Below are 16,888 nucleotides of genomic sequence, written 5' to 3'. Positions count from 1 at the left end.
CAGAAGGCTGCTCGACCAAGGAGTGAAAACGGTAGCTTCCTCCATCTCTCTACATGCCTGTGGTAGGCCTCCAGGACCCTCTCCAGGTTCTCCTGCATGTATAGGTCTTTATTTGGTGTTCCATACCCAAATATCTGAACGCCCAAGTCACCCATTGGAAAGGGCAGTTCCCCACTGCTGCCGGAGTATCCAGCCCCATTGAGAAGATCACTGTCTTTTGCCAATTAATGCGGACCCCGAGTACAACCAAAAAATTGTCAGAATGTTCAAGATTCTTGGCACTGAATGTACGTGGTCTGCCAGGTAAAGAATAATGTCATCAGTGTATAATGAGATGACATCATCCCAGCCCAGGTTCCAGCAAAAGCCCTTGATTTGTGTGTCTATCCTGAGCCATGATGTCAGAGGTTCAAGAGCCACCTCAAATAATAGGAGGGCGAGTGGGCAACTCTGCCGGGTGTCCCTGGAAAGTCCGAAACGATCCAAAAGGACCCAATTTACCTGGACCTTTGCCGTTAGGTCTTTATATAATAGGCTAATCCAAGATAGGAAATATGGACCGAAGCCCATCTTCTGGAGGATGCCCATCATGTACGCCCACTCTAGGGAGTCAAAGGCCTTCTCAACATCCAAAGCCGAAAAGACTCCCGGCACTTGCAAGCACCCGTTGCATGCCAAGCAGCCCATCAGTCTCCTCAGATTATGCCTTGTGACTCTGTATAGCATAAAGCCGGGTTGGTCAGGACAATATGGGAGTTAATCACCTGTAATAGGTGGTGTGCTAGAATCTTGACCAAGGTCTTTATTTCAGTATTAATTAGGGAGATCAGCCTCTAAGAGGCACAATTACCAGCCACCTTCCCCTCTTTGTGAATCAAGACAATTGTTGCTTCTCAGAGGTTAGGGGGCAGGACACCCGCTTCTCTGGTTGCATTAAACATGGAAAGCATCAGCTTCACCACTTTCGAGGTGACACATTTATAGAGTTCTACTGGGAAGGCAATGGGGCCAGGAGTTTTAACTGTGAGATAGCTGCTGCCACTTCTCCCTGTGTGACCTTCTCCTCCATGACCTCAACCCAATCTCCTACAAAGGCCTCCAGGTCATCCTGATCATTGGTGGCCCGCTCTGATAGAGCTTTTTTAGATATTTTGCAAATTCCTTTGCACTAGCCTGAGGTGTCTCCAGCAGTTCCATCTCTTCTGTCCTAATCCCTCTAACCCAGCAATGTCCTCCTTCTCCTTTTAGGCCAAACGTGCAAGGAGCTAGCAGGTCGTATTGCCAACCTCGTATATCAGACCGCGAGTGGCCCAAAATTGAGCCCTTGCCTACTTTGGGACCAGAGCCTTGTATTCCCACCTGACCTCCTCAGTCTTGTGAGCCCGGTCTCTATTGGGGGTGGCCACATAGTCAGCCTCAAGTCAATTTTATCCACCCAAGTGTGGAGAGCCTCCAGTGGTAAAGAGCGGCGAATCAGGAATCCCACTTTCTTGTACCCTTTCGTGAACCCTGCATGTGCCAGTAACTTGTATCTGCCTCTACCCAGAAACCCCAAATTATTGCTGAGCTGGTGAGTTTCTTGTAAGAGGAAAAATGCCTGGGTCATGTCAGAGCAGGTATTTTCTCAACACCCGCTCTAGAGTTTGTCTCCAAGGCCATTAACTTTCTATGAGAGAAGCGTCAGGCCTCTTTGTCCTCATCCTCCATTGGCCCTTGGAGTCTTCGCTGCATTTCCCCTCCCGGCTCTTCTGAACCCTTGTTGTCTCGTCTATGTCCCCGTTTAACCAAGCCCCATACACATAACACCCCCCGCCCTATCACCTTGTGCTACGGTCTTAAAACTATCCACCACCTCAATGCCTGACATGCCTGTTGCTCTATTATTTATGAACAAGATGTAAATCATACTGAAAACTATGCTTCTTCAACAGATTCTTAGATGACCATTAACATGTGAGGGCGTGGCCCTCCTGGTTTACTCGTCCATGCCCACAAAAAGCCTTAAGGATTCAGGCTCCTCTTGTCCAACCGACATCCCGGGCTTTGCCCAGTGAGTCCTTGAAGTCCACACCTTCACCCAAGCAGGTTGGCATTCATCACGGTCACCACCAACCCCGTCTTAGGTTTCTCAACAGGTACAGAGTCAGGAGAATAATCATTGTGGTCTTCAGAAGTGTGAGCCAGCTCAGCCCAACTGGTACTCATTGGCAGTGTGCATGTCCGTTGTATTTCAGTCACTACCTTTGCCCGCTCTTTTTCAGCTTGTTCCTTCATTGGAGTTCCCCTGGACCGGTGGCTGGCCTTCTTTTTTGGATCTGAGCACTGTCCATCCTTCCCTAGTCAAAGTTTCCCACTCCAGCGTTCTATCGCAGCCCTTGCTCTTCAGCCATGTCTGTGCATCCATAGCAGAAGTGAAGAAGAAGTGGATGCTTTCCTGATATACCACCCAAAGCTTGGCGCTGTAAAGGAGCACATATTTCAAATTGAGTGCATGCAGCTGTTTCATGGCCACAAACATTTCTCACTGATGCCGAACTGACTAAGTGAATGTTCACCCCTCCTCCATCCACCTGCCAGGGGCCGTTCACCCAAGCACACTTGGTGATGTTGTCCGTGCCACAATAGTTAAGAAGATGGACCACCACTGATCTAGGGGGTGCCCCCGGCTTTAGCGGGACCCTTGGCACAACTGTGGATTTTCTCAACTGTAAAAAACTTGGAGGTCTTGCCTCCCAGGCCGGCCTGCAGGACTCAAATTTCTATGTAGAGTTCTAAATTGGGCCCTTTGCTATCTCTAGGGAGGCCTGCTACACGGACATTGTTGTTGCGGGAGCTGCCCTCTACATGTTCGACTCTGTCTGAGCCACCCCACTTCATGCCTCAAAATTTGTTGGGGTCCTTGAAAATGGGTTGTATCTGTTGCACCGCTTTCTCTATTTCACCAACCTGTTTGTCAATTTACAGTGGTTTGCTGTCAGGAGGCCGAGATCTATAGCCACCCCATTGATATTGCCTTCCAACACTGAGTTGGAATCTACTATGGCCGCTAGTATTGATGCCGTATGGGCCTCCAGCCCCTCACTTAGCAGAGGATGGGCAAGCTCCACTGCAATATCCAGATCATGCTGTTGAATAGGCAGTGGGCCGGGCCGCAGCTCTTTGTTTCGCACCACCTTGCAAGCTGAGGCAGTATTGGGTGTTCTCTGTAAATAGGTTTGCAATGGTGAAGGATATAGGGGGCTGCCTTGCACCAGAGGTCACTATCAACCCCTAGGGGAGCTGGACACACACCACCCCGCCCCTCCCCCACCAACCGAGCCAACTCTAATGAAGCGAACACGCCTGAGCTATAGCGCCAACCGAATGTCGCCCGATGGGGTCAACTGCACCCCCAGCCAGCACAAGAGGTTCATGCTCAGCTCAAAACCTCTTGCCATTGGCAGAAACGATGTCTGCAGTGAAGTGGGCACCTCTGCAAGTCCAATCTTTCATTTAGGTTCCTCTGACCTGCTTGTCCTCCCTCGCAGGCCCTGCAGGCTGACCAACCCCTGTTGTGGCAGTCCAACCGTGCTTCTTTTCCGGAAGCCAAAGCGAAGCATGGAATTCACCACACTGAGTGCAGCCCCTGGCTCAAGTACCACAAGCCAGTGCCCCTGCTTCAGAGGGTGGGGTCGAGAGGGTCGCAGGTCCTTCAACAGACCTCAGTCTGCACGTCTGTCACCTGTGTATAGGCCTTCTTGGTCCCAGCAATACAGTTTCTTGGATAGTCAGGGCCTCTCATCCCTTGTGAAAAATTCAGTCCTCAAGAATGAGGCACCAGCAGGCTAGAGCTATGTGGCCAGGCCCCACTGAGCCTCCAAAAGGGCTGCTCACCATCTCTCTACCCGGCTGCCATCCACACCGCACCCCTCGCAGCTCTGAATTACTTAATTGTGGGCTACCACCATTTTGGAGAAGGTGAACGTTGTGGGCTTGCTGGCCGAGGGGAGATGAAAGGCCTCTTCACGCATCTACGGGCCTCCTGCTCAGGTTCTCTCAGCTGCTTCGATGTGGGTAGCCTTGCCTCTCCGTGCCCCTCTCTCAGCTGCAGGCCACGGGCCACTCCCCTCTGGAGCCACCTCCTCATGCAGCCTGAGGCTGAGGCTGCATCAGGCGCTGGTCTCACAGAGTCCATCCAGGTCCATAAGCCTTGCGGGGTACACCATGTGTCCTGGAGCCCCAATACCTCTCCTGCTCGGCCTACGCAAGACCGGAATATCACCACCAGGAGGGCCTAAACCGTGAAGCTTCACAGGCTCGTGCCTAGCACCATCTTAGGTTGGCCACACCCAAGAAAAGTATTTTTGAGTGTTGGAGAAATGTATTCAGAAAAGTTCTAATCTTTCAATTTACCGTATCCTCCACCACTCCAATTATAGGAACACTTGTCTGCTCAACTGCTTTAAGATTGCCTATTAAAGACTTCTCAAAATGTATAAGAATCATCTTGAAATCTGGAGAACAATCTTTGAAAACAATGTAAGCATTGAATGATGCTAAATGAAATAAATGCACAGCCAATATCTTATACCACATGTATGACTTTCGAGTACCATTGTAAGGCTCTGACCTTTGATCTACACCTCCCATGTGCTTGTTGTAGCCTAAAATGCATACAGGTTTGTGCACTTCTGTTACTTGACCCCAACCAATCACAGGTTAAGTCCTTTCATCATGAACAGTTTTGAGCATGTTCACATCTTTTCTATCTGAAACTTTCTAAGCAAAAAGTCCATTACAATGCAAGGCACTGCTCGTTAGTGTAACCTGTACGGTTAGAGTGAATTGCACCATATGTGAAAGTGCCCACTTTGCACAAATCAAATTCTTAAATAATTTCACACCACTTTAGAAACTCTCCATGTAAAAATAGTGACCTTTATGAAAAAATCCTCTGGCAAGTCCCCTCAATATTTTACCCACTTCCAAAGAACAAGGACAACCAGGGGATCAATTGAAAAATAACTACAAGTATACACCCTGAAATTATACGCATATCGATTGGCACTTTCACAAAGATTATAAAGCTAAATATCATAACAAGCTCTCTTACTAGGAATGTATTGTTGAAAACAAAACAGCCTTTGAACAGGACCAGGGACCATTCCATAGATATATTTTGTCCTGGAACATAGATCTCTGAGAAAAAATGAACTAAATAGACATTGACAGGACAAATCTTGACAAGACAATCACAATCAGTGCAATCTTGTGGCAATGCTGTAGCATTATCAAAGATATGCAGCATCTGCTTCAGAAACAAATATCAATCTTGATAGCAGTTGCCATCAAGGGACTACTAGACCAATATAAAGACAGTGATGTTTTCCCTATTAATCCCATCAGAAAAAATAAACCCCAGAATTGCTTAATGTCATGGAGATTTGTGGGAGTCTACCAGGTAGCTCTAGTGCTGGTTTTAAATGTGTCTCTGTTGTCCTTCAAAAACTGTTCTACAAATAAACTAATCTGCCAAACAATATAATCTAAAAACACATCATCAGTAAACAGTTGGAAGAAACTGATAGGCACAATGTTCTCTGTTTTCACTCTACACACTGTGTAGAAGTCTGGCCTGCTTTTTAGTGGGTACATTGGGTACTTACACCTTATACCAGGTCCAGTTCTCCCCTATTAGTGAAGTAGAAGTGTTCTAGCAGCTTAGGCTGACAGAGATAGCTATAGCAAAGCAGCTTAGGCTGAACTAGGAGACATGCAAAGCTCATGCAATACCACTTATAGTTACACAGTACTTATACACAAGTAAAGACAATACTCAGGGTTACCAAAAATAAAGGTATTTATTTGGGTGACACAGTACCAAAAATATCTTAGAGGCAATACTCCTTCTGGAGGTAAGTTTATACACAATATATACACTAGAAACCACAATTAGACAAGAAAATAGTCATAGAACCATGCACACAGTAGGAAATCCTATAGAATGAAATGGGAGAAAATAGGTCTTGGGTCAATACAAACCATATACTAAGAAAGTGGAATGTGAATCACGATTTCCCCCTAGACAAGTGTAGTGTGTGCAGAATCGCTGGGAGAGTAAGAATACAGTAAAGGTAAGTAAATTACCCTACACCAGAGCCCAGAAAAGCAGGAGTAAAGTACTGCAAGTTTCCTTAGGACCCACTGCACCTCGTTTTGGAGATTTTGCAGCAGCCAACCAAGTCTGCAAAGAACAACTGCTGGATTATTGGACCTGAAGACCTGCAAAGAAAAGGGACCAAGTCCAGAAGTTGAAAGAAGTTCCAGGAAGGACAGGAGCCCCTGCCAACCCAGAAGAGGGTGTAAAAGAAGAGTCCCTGGTTAGTTGAAGACTGCAGAAATGCACCCTAGGAAGATGCCAGCGGGTTTCTGCATGATGCAAAAGATGTCCCACGGTGTGAAGACTGTTGCAGATTAGATTTTGTGTTGGAAGAGGCCAACAAGCCTTCACTACAATTAAAGTTCATTTTTCATCAAAATGGCACTGGATGGACCCAGGAGGGACCTGAGGGCCTCCGCTCTATGTGATGAGGAAGAGGGGGCTCTCCGCACTTTAGAGAGCCCTCAGGATGCCAGCCAGCACCCCCAGAAGCTGCAGGATCTGGGTTCAAAGGAGGTGCAAAACATGGTTGATGCGGCACAACAAAAGAAAGTCCCACGCAGCCGAAGAACAACTCAGCGAGATGAGCATCACAGGTTAGAGTGCTGGGGACCTGGGCCAGGCTGTGTATAAAGGAATTTTGCAAAGAGTGCACAGCGGTCTCAGGAGGTGAAGAAGACACAGTACACAGGGGTACCATTGTTCTCGGGGAAGGCAAGGTCTTACCTCCTCCAAATTGCATCACCAGGACCTCAGGACAGTCTATGTCGATGATGTCCAGCCTCTGTATCCTTAGGAGCATGCTTGTCGCTGTGAGAGGAGTCTAGGGTACCGGTCGTCATCTTGGAAGGTACCTGCTTTGAGCATGGGAGTTACTCTGTCGCTCCACAGGAGATTTCTTTGGTCCTTCTGGTGCAGGATGAAGACAGGGAGTCCCCAGAGCACGCACACCGTGGAAACTGTTGCAGTTGCTGACTTGGAGCTGAGGTTGCTGAAGAAAAGTGCCTCTTGTAGACACATTGTTGCACTTACAGCATTTCTTGGAGCAGACTGCGGTTGATCTGAGGTCAAAAGAGTGTGAAGTTTTTTACAGAGGATTCCTGAATGAAACTTACAAGCAGAATCTAAATAGAACCCACAGGACAGAACCTAAATAGCCCTGAGAGGGGGTTGGCTACCTTATCAGGAATGGACCTATCAAGAGGGGTCTCTGACGTCACCTGCTGGCACTAGCCATTCAGAGCCCTCCAGAGTGCCCCCACACCTTGCAAAACAAGACGGCTGAAGTCTGGGACACACTGGAGGATCTCTGGGCACCACCCCTGGGGTGGTGATGTACAGGGGAGTGGTCACTCCCCTTTCCTTTTTCCAATTTCCCACCAGAGCAGGGGGGAGGGGGTACATGAACCGGTGTAGACTGGTTTATGCTAGGAGGGCACCATCTGTACCCTTCAAAGCATTTCCAGAGGCTGGGTGAGGCTACTCCTCACCAGCCTGTAACACCTATTTCCAAAGGGAGAGGGTGTAAGACCCTGATCTCAGAGGAAATGCTGTGTTCTGCCTTCCTGGGACTGGGCTGCCCAGACCCCAGGAGGGCAGAATCCTGTCTGTGAGGTGGCTGCAGCTGTAGCTGCAGTGCAAACATCAGAGAGCTGGTTTGGCAGTACTAGGGGTCCATCGTTGAGCCCCCAGGATGTATGGAATTGGCTCCCCAATACCAGATTTGGAATGGGGGACAATTTTATGATCTTAGACATGTTACATGGCCATATTCGGAGTTACCATTTTGAAGCTACATATAGGTATTGACCTATATGTAGTGCATGCGTGTAATGGTTTCCCCGCACTCACAAAGTCGGGGGAAATGGCCCTGAACTATATGGGGGCATCTTTGCCAGTGCAAGGGTGCCCTCACACTTAGTAACTTTGCACCTAACCTTCAGCAAGTGAAGGATAGACATATAGGTGACTTATAAGTTACTTAAGTTCAGTGAAAATGGCTGTGAAATAGTGTGTGCACTATTTCACGCAGGTTGCCATGGCAGTCCTGTGTAAGGGATTGTCTGAGCTCCTTATGAGTGGCAAAAGAAATGCTGCAGCCCATATGGATCTCCTGGAACTTCAATGCCATAGGTACCTAGGTAACATATACTTAGGACTTATAAGGGAAGTCCATTATGCCAATTGAAATTGGTAAATAAAGTCACTGGCCTACAGTGACAAATTTAAAAGCAGAGAGCGCATAAGCACTGAGGTTCTGGTTAGCATAGCTTCAGTGACATAGTTAGGCACTACACAGGCATACACATTAGGCCATAAATTATGAGCACTGGGGTCCTGGCTAGCAAAACACACTGACATATAGGTTCTTATCTATGAGCACTGGGTCCTGGCTAGCAGGATCCCAGTGACACAGTAGAAACACACTGACACACACTCAGAAACAGGCCAAACGTGGGGGTAGCCATGCTTGAAAGAGGCTAATTTCTCACACCCTGCAACATTACTAAAGGCAGTCAAAACAGGCTGCGCCATGTTAGGGGCAACCTAGGGTACAGGCCCTCCAGCTCTTGGCTGCAATTCAGCTTGCTTTTGCTGTATTACCAGCTTATCAGTGTCCTCCTCTAAAAGAGGCATGATGTCAGCACTAAGTGGATTCTTGATCAAATGATTCCTCTTGGGCAGATAATTCACGGCCAGAATCTTCAGCTTGGTCCGCTGCCTCAGATGCAGAGAGCAATGTTCAGAGGAGGCTTTAAAAGGCAAACCTGCAATCTTTAGGAGGGTCAGCATGCAGGCAGCCATATTGCTCACTTATTAAAGTAACATAACAAGCAAAACAACGATAAACAGCTCTGCGTCAAATTTCAACTCAATAAACTACCTGTTTCAAATGGCAAATATAATTATTGATTAATTAATGTTCTGGGAAAAAATATCTCTACACACCACACAATGAGCCTAAAAGATACCTCTCACTTGCCACCCCCGTCACCACGGAGGAAATCAAAAGTGTTGCACTATAATAAAAAAGAGAAATGAAACATGAAGTTAAAAAATGCAAATGATTGCAAGAAATTAAACCGTAAAAATTATAAAACACAATGAAGTCTTCCCCCTGGGGTCAGATTAGCATCACAGTCTTCCAATCTGCTGTCAGCACACTGCTACCTACACACCACTACACACACACCACCAGCCAGACACCAGTTCTCAGATATGCCAATCACACACAGGTCCACACACACTGCCAGCCAAATGCCAGTTCACACATACCACCAGGCAAATGCCAGTTCACACATAACTTACTGCCTGGGGTCTATTTGTTGGCCGCCTCCTACTCTGGTGTGAAGATTGGCCCAAAAAGAGTCCAAAGCAGATGCCCATTTTAAAATGGGGAGCAACCAGTGCCCAAATTGCTATTCCCCAACATATTTAAATAAATATTCCCAGGTTTCTATTGGTTTTCTGCCCTACACTGGACAGATCAGTGTAGAAAATGGCTGGTCTGCTTCTGGAGGGTGGAAAGTATAGGAAATGCCATTTTCAAAACATATAAATAAATGTTCCATGGTGTCCAGTGGATTTTTTGCCCCACCAAGGAAGCAAATAACAAACAAGATGCCATTTTCAAAGTAGGTAGCAATCCCGACATGAAAAACTTTCAAATCCTGCATGTCTAGTGGATATCTGGAACCCCACCCTCCCACTAGGGGCAGATCAGTCCACAAAATGGCCAATCTACTCAGGTGTAGTAAATGGCCAAAAAGTTTTCAGACAATTGGGGAGCGACTCTCACCAAAGGGTATGAAAAAGACATCCATGGTGTCTAATGGGTGCATTCCTGCTGTGCAATCCTACAGCAGGCACTCACTGAAGAGAGACTCTGGGAGAAAGGAAAAACTCTTCCCTTTCTTCTAGTATCTCCTGTCCCACCAGAGCCCTTCCCACAATCTTTCCACAGGACTTACCTTTAGAGGTCTTTTTCTTATTTTGCAGCTCGAAATCTGCTACAGTCTTTGGGACTCTGGACAGTATGATTGATGGTTGAGGAAGCTTTAGGCATGTGTGTCAGAAGTTCTTCTCTTTCTCACAAGTGTGTCAAAAGGAAAGGGACCCTTTGTGTTTTCAAAAGAAACACAAACCCAGGCATCACCATCATGAGAGCTCTCCTTTTGCACCCGTTTCTAGGGTTTCACCATCTCCTGCATCTTTGCCACATCCTGCTGCAAATATCTGATGTTACAAAGGTAGACTTTACCCCTCATGCCTTTATCCTGAGGTCATTACAACACATTGACTTTTACAACACATTGTAATACCATACAGGGTTTTATGGCTTATGTGAAATATGATAAATTATATATATTTGGTGGGGGCGGAGTTGACCCCACCACCCTGCTTTGTTTTGTTAATTTTTGGGGGTAGTCCCCCAAGCCTCTCTCTCTTTCTAAAGAAAAAAGTACCCTTTTCCCTCTATCCAATCCTGAACCCTAACAGACTCCTTTATATCTACCCTCTCATTAAAATATTCTTATTTCCCTTTACATCTGAGTGTGCTGTGACATTGGATCCCATTGACAAGAAAGTGAAATTTGCCTCGAAAGCATAAGTCTTGCCAGCTACATGCTCATTTCTCAATTAGGGCTCAGACTTATGCAATTTATACCTCTTGGTCCTTCATAACGTACTTGCAAATCTTTTTGCTGTTGAAGATTGATCAGATCGTGCTGCTCTTTTAGATATCATTGAGAAACAGCTTCAATCAATCAATGCTATAGTCTTATATTGTCTTGGATACATTAAGGCCACCTCCTTGAAAGCTGTTTCACCAGAAGGTGCTTGCAGAAAATGTTGGCTTCGTTCATGGAAAGGACTTTCCGGTCACGTGAATCTTTTTACAGAAGGTTCCTTTTTGGGAACGACTAGTGTCTTTTAGGTTTATGTTTAGAAGGAATAGTACAGCAAACGGTTGAGGATGGAAAATTGGTTATCCCATTTTATCCTAGGCCTCCTCGTGCTTCATACTAATGCCCTTCATCTAAGTACCCTCCTTTATGGCTTACCATGCCTATCGGTTTTCTTTTAAGGGCAGAGATAGGGGGAGAGTAACTGGCTTTGATTATATGGCTTGAACTCCTCTTCCTTCAGAGACTCAGCCCCCAATTTCGAGTTGGGTGGGCAGTGGAGGCTGCTCGCCAACCTCATTCTTCCATCAGGGTGCCTGTGCGGCCTGAACACCACCCGCCCTATAAAGAGTTCACTGCAGAGCTGGCAGGGGGAAACAGCATTTTCGCTGGCCGGCTCTGCGGTGAACAGGGCCTTAACATTGACAAAACCTCGTAATGGAGCCAGCACTAATTTGGCGGTGCAGCAGGTGCCACCTTCCACTGCCCACAATTCGGGCCCCCGGCACCTCCTTTGTGCCAGCTTTTGCATGCTGGGGCTACCTCCATGCAAAGGCTGGTGGAAAGGGGACTCATAATCCCCGGGGCAGCGCTGCCCTGGAGGATTACAACCGCGAGACCACCAGGCTGTCTGCTGGCAGCAACCTGGCATTGTCGGCGGTCGTAATGTTGCAGTCTGTTGGCAGCCAGGGTCATAGAGAGGGTCTCAGTACTCCTAACTATGCTAATTTATGGCTATTGCAGCCTTTCCAGAATTTGGGACTATTTGAAGATCTTTCTCAATGCTTGGTCTGGAATTTGACAAACCGTTGACATTTGGACATTGTGAGTAGATTGCATGCCATTGAATTGCTCACAAAACGCCTCCAACTCAATTCTACCTTACTCCTAGATCACAGAATCCCTTGCAACAGTTGGTTCCTTAAAAAAGGCTCAAGATAGTTTACAAAAAACAGCCCTCATAGTTATTCCTGCCTCAGTAAACAGCCTGGGCTTTTATTCTATACTCTCTCTGCGTCCAAATCTATGTGAAGTTTTTGCCACATTAATCATTAGCATGAAGTGGGTGAATATCTTTGCCCAAACAGTATATATCCAAATGGGCAATTGGGGGGCGTTGAAGAGGGGAAGCATTTTGCTGCCCTTCTATTCAATTTTGAGTATGTCGCTCCGATTTTCATCAAGGTCCCTGCTCATTTGTCAGTTGTCCTGCTTCAGAAAGGCATCTACTTTCATTCCTACCTTAACGAGTGGCTAGTACATGCCCTTCATTTCCAGCAGGGTGTCAGGACACTCAGTATCTATGTTTCCTCCTGCAGGAGCCTGGTTGACTGTTGAACTTGAAAAAGTGACAACTATCCCCAAACCAGTGCCTAGGGTTTGTGGGAGGACTCTTTGACTCATAGACTGGAAGGATTTTCTTTCTTCACATCAGATTATGAAGCTGCATTTGTTCATTGACATTCTTCTGAAAGATCCAATTCACCTATTGCTCTAGGTGCTGGGGGGCCATGTCCACCTCAGTTGTTGTGGCTCCTTTGGCTTGATTCTGTTTTGTAGCCATTTTAAGTATAGCTCCATGCACGTTAGTTTAACATACCAGGCCGCTGTGCACTTTACCCTAGATATATTTTATTCAGCTTCGCAATGTTATTTTACAATAACCAGTTTTTACGGTCTTGTTTTAATTTCTTCTATCACACTGTTTAGCTTAGTTCAGCACTGTGTTCTCAAATAATGCATTCTTGATCGCCCTGTGCTTCAGTCAAGGCTACAGTCTGGTACATTGCCGGTAAACGTGGTAGAAGTTTAGTCTCCAGCATTTGTAGAAAATACACATCCTTACGTAGGGACATTTTCTTAGAACATCTGCGTGTTAGTTATAAAAACACCTTCTAGTCCTAGCACACGTCAAGAGGGAGATTCCAGCCAGGGAACCACAACTGTATGCTGAATGCCCCGTTGCAGATGCTGATGCAGATTACAGGCCTTTGCTCAGGTATGAGGGTTCATGTCCTCCCGGTGAAACCTGAAAGGCAGGCTTAGAGCTTAACATGCTGTGCTCAAAATATAACTTAGAGAGAGAATAATCTAGCAGCACTATGATAGCCCTATTCTTGTGCTTCACTCTCATCGTTACTATTTTAATATTACTGTGTTGTGTAGTTCTGGTTATTGCAGCTCATACTTTGCTATCCAAAATGCAGTCGTTTTATTAAACCAATCTTTAAAACTTACACTGCCTGTAGCCTCATTTATATATGAGGCTGTACTGTGAATGAGAGAACCGGTTGTGACCTGAGTGACCACGACTTCCCTGAGAAGTATTGATATGTCATGCTCTCGGCAGCCCAATTGTCTCTGCCATTTGGGGGAGATGAGGCACTGCTAGTTAGCCAGAGCAAAACCCCGATTTGGAGCGACAAATGTCATCCACCGTGGGTCAGACTCAGTCCCCCACACTGTGGACGATCTTGCTGCTCAAAATCCAGTAGTCTCATTAAAATAATGAGAGCCTACGCGACAATTCCACATGAAGCCTGTGGTTCAACACATTCTCCTTTATCAGAGTCCGAGCTCAATGGATCTAAAAAGTCAGATGGCTGTCTCTAAGTTCATCCTCCTCTGCCTACAATGGTGAATGCTAACATGAAATCTGTCTAAAGGAGTAGACTTATCACCTATTGTTCCACCAATTTTAACAACTGATGCAAGTCTGAAGGGTTGAGGAGTAACAGGGGAATGCCCCTCCTGCCAAACTCAGCGGCCTCAGACTAGTCAAACTGGAGAAAGATTTCTGCCATCTTCAGAGACCTTCTGTACTCTTCTCCCCCCTTGCAGGAGCATGCAGTTGTAGTTCATATAACTACCCTGGTGATCAAGTGCTATGTAAGCTGTTAAAGCGATATTCATTGTCATTATCAGGGAAGAGTGGCTTTGACAAGCTTTGCATTGTCTTCTTTACCTAACAGCCTACGACATCCTGGTAGTGGGCAATGTGACCACAGACCTTTCCATCCACAATGGACATTTCTCTGAGGCTGTCCCTATTTTACCTTTGATGAGAGTTTTGTGTTCCTCTGGAAAAGTTCCCTATACTTTACCAAAAGGAGATCTCTGCAGTCGGGGTGAAGTTCCCGACATTTTGAAGTATAGGGAAAGGTTACTTATACTCTACCTTGGTGGAGGAGCTCTTTCCATGGTAAAGTATAGGGAAAATGTAAAATGTTTATAAAAAAGTTAATTAAACTTGGAAAACAGATAGTACAAGTATTTTAAGTTAAATATTGTTCTAAATAAAGTTTAGATATTTATTTTGAATGTAGAAGAAAAGAAAAAAAAAACACTATTAAATTAATGTTGACATTGTAATGGGTATCCATACCACCAAGACTGTGGTCTACAAATCCAATTTAAATGTGGGTGGAGTCTTAGGTGTGATCATGGCAGAGACTATTCCATCTCTGCCATGAGTAAACCCCTTTGACATTCCTGAGGAGTAAGGGCCCTAGGAGTGGGAATAGAGGTCAATCTTCATTGTCTGTCACTGTCAGGAAAATCATTGCAGTGAAGGGCAGTGAAAACTGCTATTTGCTCGTCTTGCCATGGGATTTAACTCCTGTGGAGAAGGGAGCATGTTCTTTTTTAATAAAAAAAAAATCCTGCTTTGGGATTTTCATTTCTATAAATAAAAAAAAACATTACTCTGGCAGGCAGCCCCGTCATGTCAATGGAGCTGTGCACAAAAATGTAAAAAGCATTGACAGGAACTGCCATAATTGTGGTCCCTGCCAATGCTTTAGAAATGATTGCTAGCTTGGTTGTCATTTCTGAATTTGGCGGCAAAGTTGTCTCAGCCTGGCAAATGTTAAGTCCTCCCTCCGCCAGGCCAATGGAGATTATTCAGACAGACAAAAAATAAATCAGGCCCTGAATCTTTAATTAATTTAAATACATCAAAATCATTTAAAGTTGTTTTGCTGAAGTTGAAATTGGAAAATAAATTCCCACCTTCAGTAGTTTTTAATGGGCATTAATAAAAGTAATGTATAGATTTAATAAAGGGAATTTAGTCATATTGTATTAAAATGCACTGTTACAATATTTTTTTAATTTAAAAAATGTTAAAATATTTTAGAATTAAACAATATCCAGGTATTATTGTCAAGTATTTTTCTTAATATTAAATTACACGTATTTATATTTTTAACCATTTTAAATATTTTAATTTAGCATTATTTCTCTTTTTTTTTCCTTATAAGTCGCCACCTGCATTATTCTCTATGGGAAGTTGCTGCAATACCAATGGTTGGCTATGTGTGGTGTTGGACTTACTACTGTTTCTTTTTGACAGTGATGACATATGGGGTTGTCAGAAGCCCTGAAAATGTATTTTAAACTCCACAATGTTACCTCAGCAAAAATACCCACAGGTTGATTAATCTCATAGGGTGTTAACCATCAGTTCCTTAAAGCAATCTGTCCCCTAGGCAATGGGCCTCTCAACACATCAAAAATACAGTTACTTAAATATGGGTCCACTCCATTATTGGGTCCTAGATCAGCAGAATATGTTTTATTATTTTTTAAAGTTTACTTTAGGTACTAGTTGCTGTTGTGTCATCTTATATTCATTTCAGAGCACTGCTCTCATGTTTGGAATAAAGGAAGCTAGCCAAAAATAGAGTCCAGTTGAACATGAGTGGTGTTCTCCTATTGTTGATCCTTCCACAGCTATCCACTTTTTCTTGCAAGTTTACATATAAAGGCCTTCCTGGATAATACATTTTTCAGTGGTTTCCGAAGGAAAAGCTATTTCGGTTTTACAGTCACATCCTTGGGCTCCCATTGATCCCTCTCTCCCAGTTTTCCCTACATGAAACCACAGTTAATTCACATTGGAGGTGGTTTGTCCAAGAGCTCTGCAGCAAAGGTCAGACCTAAAAAGTGGAAGAGCCCAGCCCTGTCCCCCCACTCCCACCTTTGCTCATACATGAAGAATGTCTGTGAGGCTAAGCATAGGCCAGCCTGACTGCCACACTTCATGTTCAGTTCAGTTCAGTTTAGTGCAACTCAGCAAACCACTTAGTGGACCTCATGCCCTATGATGAGTGGGAGTATCACAAATAACCTTAGACCCGATAGCCTCAGTTTTAAGCCCTGAAGTGCCCAGGTCCAAGTGTCTATCACTGATGCTTGCCACAGACTAGGGTCAGATCAGTAGTCTGTCCCATCCCTCTCTGTGACAACTAAGTGACTGCAGCATCATCTCATTTACTGGCCCAAAACAATGTTAGCCAATGGAGGTGGCGGCAGTCACAGTCATCAATAACCACTGAGAAATCCTTTTCTGAGATCACTACTGTGGGCTAGTGAAATTATTTTTAATGTTTGGTGCGTGTATGTATAAATGTATATGCATTTGTGAGTGTGTGCTGTGAATGGGAGTGTGTGTGTATATGCTTGTGAATGGTGTGTGAATGTGTGCATGCGTGTGAATGCATGGGTGTGAGTGTGCATGTGTGCGCGGCCCGCTCCTCTGCTCAAATTACTGTCTGCCACCGGAACTCATGCTGAGATGTAATAAAGAGCTTGGGTCTGCACACTGGTATGCCATGGGAATGGTGTACTTGAATTTAATTTTAGAACTCAACACAAGCAAGTGGAGTTGGTTGAAGGGACATGTCACATGGTCTCAGTTCTCACTTATGAACTATCAGATACAGTCTGGAAGACATATTCTGTATTCCTGGCAGTCCAAGTTTAATGGGTGACCTCGTGGGGACAGCCTTATTATATTAAATGGACAGAATTAGCAAGGTGGCAGTTCCCTCACTGTTAC

The sequence above is a fragment of the Pleurodeles waltl genome, chromosome 2_1 (assembly GCF_031143425.1).
Source record: "Pleurodeles waltl isolate 20211129_DDA chromosome 2_1, aPleWal1.hap1.20221129, whole genome shotgun sequence".
Classification (NCBI taxonomy): domain Eukaryota; kingdom Metazoa; phylum Chordata; class Amphibia; order Caudata; family Salamandridae; genus Pleurodeles; species Pleurodeles waltl.
The sequence above is the reverse complement of the archived record's forward strand: the minus strand, read 5'-3'. Positions refer to the sequence as shown.